Genomic DNA, 1,927 nt, shown 5'->3' with positions numbered 1-1,927 from the left:
ACACACACACACACACACACACACACACACAGACAATGTTCCACTAGTAGTTATCACCCAATAGTCTTCTACTCTACAGGATATGTAAAAAGATGTGAAATAGTAACACATAGTGTATATTACAGTGAACTGTACGTGCTGCAACCACACCACACCATAGCTAACAGTGGCGGCCAGCACCACACAAGAACAGAAAAGAAAAGAAAACAGAGTAACTTCACACTGAAGATCTCCCTTGAAGAGGGCAACTATACCGATTGCATTGATCATTTGTATACGTATGAGCAACCCTGCAAGGAATCAACACATTCACAAGCTCAAATAAGACGAACATACGAAAATTTCAATCTTTTACCCTAACAAACCAACAGAAATCAAGATGCAAAAATTGGTTCCGGAAACGTACATACTATCCGTATCGCTGTTCAGTATTTGTGCTTTGATGAAACCACATATTTCCAGGAGTTTGGCTCCCATAGTTTAGGCCCTGACAATGAAAACCAATGTCAGGGTCTCTATGAAAAAATAACTGCACCCAAGCCAAAACAACATAATTATCCAAATACATGGTAGAAGACCAGCATGTGGGCAACGAAGCCGAAGTAGTTAGCACCATTGAAAGTCACTGCCTCACCGGGCAACAAGGGGCGGAAACCTAGACGAACAACAAAGACAATGTATCTGTTTTTCTTTTTCTCTTTTTGGTGGAGGAGACGCTAGGTTAAGCCATCAAGCAAAACAATGGCCGGCCACAAGACGGAAGTACCGATGACAGCTGGACCCAGATCCCTAACATAGAAACTCTTAACATATTTTGACACCCAAGACAAGGAGTACTAATAGGAGAAATACTTTAGCGTACTTGTACAAACTATCTGTCCGCAACAGAAAAATTCAAACAATGCATGAAAGAGTACAGACCAAATAAATCACAATAATCATGAAGCAATTAACCTATCCTTAGGCATTACTGGTCATTTTTAGATGTACATTCCAGTTTATCAGGATACCAGCCACGAGGGTTGACAACTAGAATTAAGGGCTTGACTTAACCAAGATGAGATCAAGGGTGGCTATTCAACTAATAGCTGTTTAAGCTTTCACATGTAACGTTGCCATTTAGTGTGCAGATAACTGTGTGATTAAATAACTACACAGGTATATTTTGAATTGTCCAGTGCGTCAATAAAATACTCCTATAATACCTGTCAGAAGTAGTAAAAATAACCTTCACATGTAATGTTGTTGCTGGCTCCTCCGCAACTGCAGCTCAGCTGCGAGCTGAGAGCACTTCCTTCTTGTTTCCTCTAGTTCATGCTCCAGGTCACCAATCTACAAAGATTCATCAGATCTTATCAGGTGGCACGATATGATCTCCTTCCCTAACTAATTGCTTCAAATGTTATGGCATACCGTCTCCTTCAACTGTGTACCTCATTGCCGAAGATCTTTACGTCTGTAAAGGATGTTTTCAAGTTCAGGTTGCAAAGAACAAAGTGGTAATGTGGATTTCAGGCAATAACACAGCACTAACTAGTCCTATTGGTTGAAAAATGGCAACCCACGTGTTAAGAACAAGGCAAGTGTTAAAAGTGAGAACAGATATATATAGCCTTCACACAAAATTCAACATATGAGTAGGTGGTTCTCTCTCAGAAAATGAATAGTGAAAGTGTAGGCACATTCTGATGGCTCTCTCTCTAATGGAGATGGAAGTGGAGGGGTATATATAGCCTCCACGCAAAATCCAATCGTTACACACATTTGACCCAACTCGGCCAGACCGAATAAAAGAACTCGGTGAGACCGATTTAGTTCAAAATGTGAACGTTAGAAATCTCGGTGGGACCGACATGATCAACTCGGTGAGATCGATGTGCTAGGGCTTAGGGAAAACATCAACTCGGTGGCACCGATTGCATCAACT

General features: G+C 41.0%; 1 long non-coding RNA gene across 1 annotated transcript; it reads right to left on the bottom strand.

Annotated features, from left to right (window-relative positions):
* Positions 1-103: 103 nt before the first annotated feature.
* LOC119343016 lies at positions 104-1,437 on the bottom strand. Its single transcript, XR_005165855.1, has 3 exons — positions 1,206-1,437; positions 407-487; positions 104-290 (listed from the first exon to the last, which is right to left on the bottom strand). It is a non-coding gene; the product is annotated as an uncharacterized LOC119343016 (long non-coding RNA).
* Positions 1,438-1,927: the final 490 nt, after the last annotated feature.

The sequence above is a fragment of the Triticum dicoccoides genome, unplaced genomic scaffold (assembly GCF_002162155.2).
Source record: "Triticum dicoccoides isolate Atlit2015 ecotype Zavitan unplaced genomic scaffold, WEW_v2.0 scaffold112546, whole genome shotgun sequence".
Taxonomy (NCBI): domain Eukaryota; kingdom Viridiplantae; phylum Streptophyta; class Magnoliopsida; order Poales; family Poaceae; genus Triticum; species Triticum dicoccoides.
This window is presented reverse-complemented; position numbering and strand designations above follow the sequence as displayed.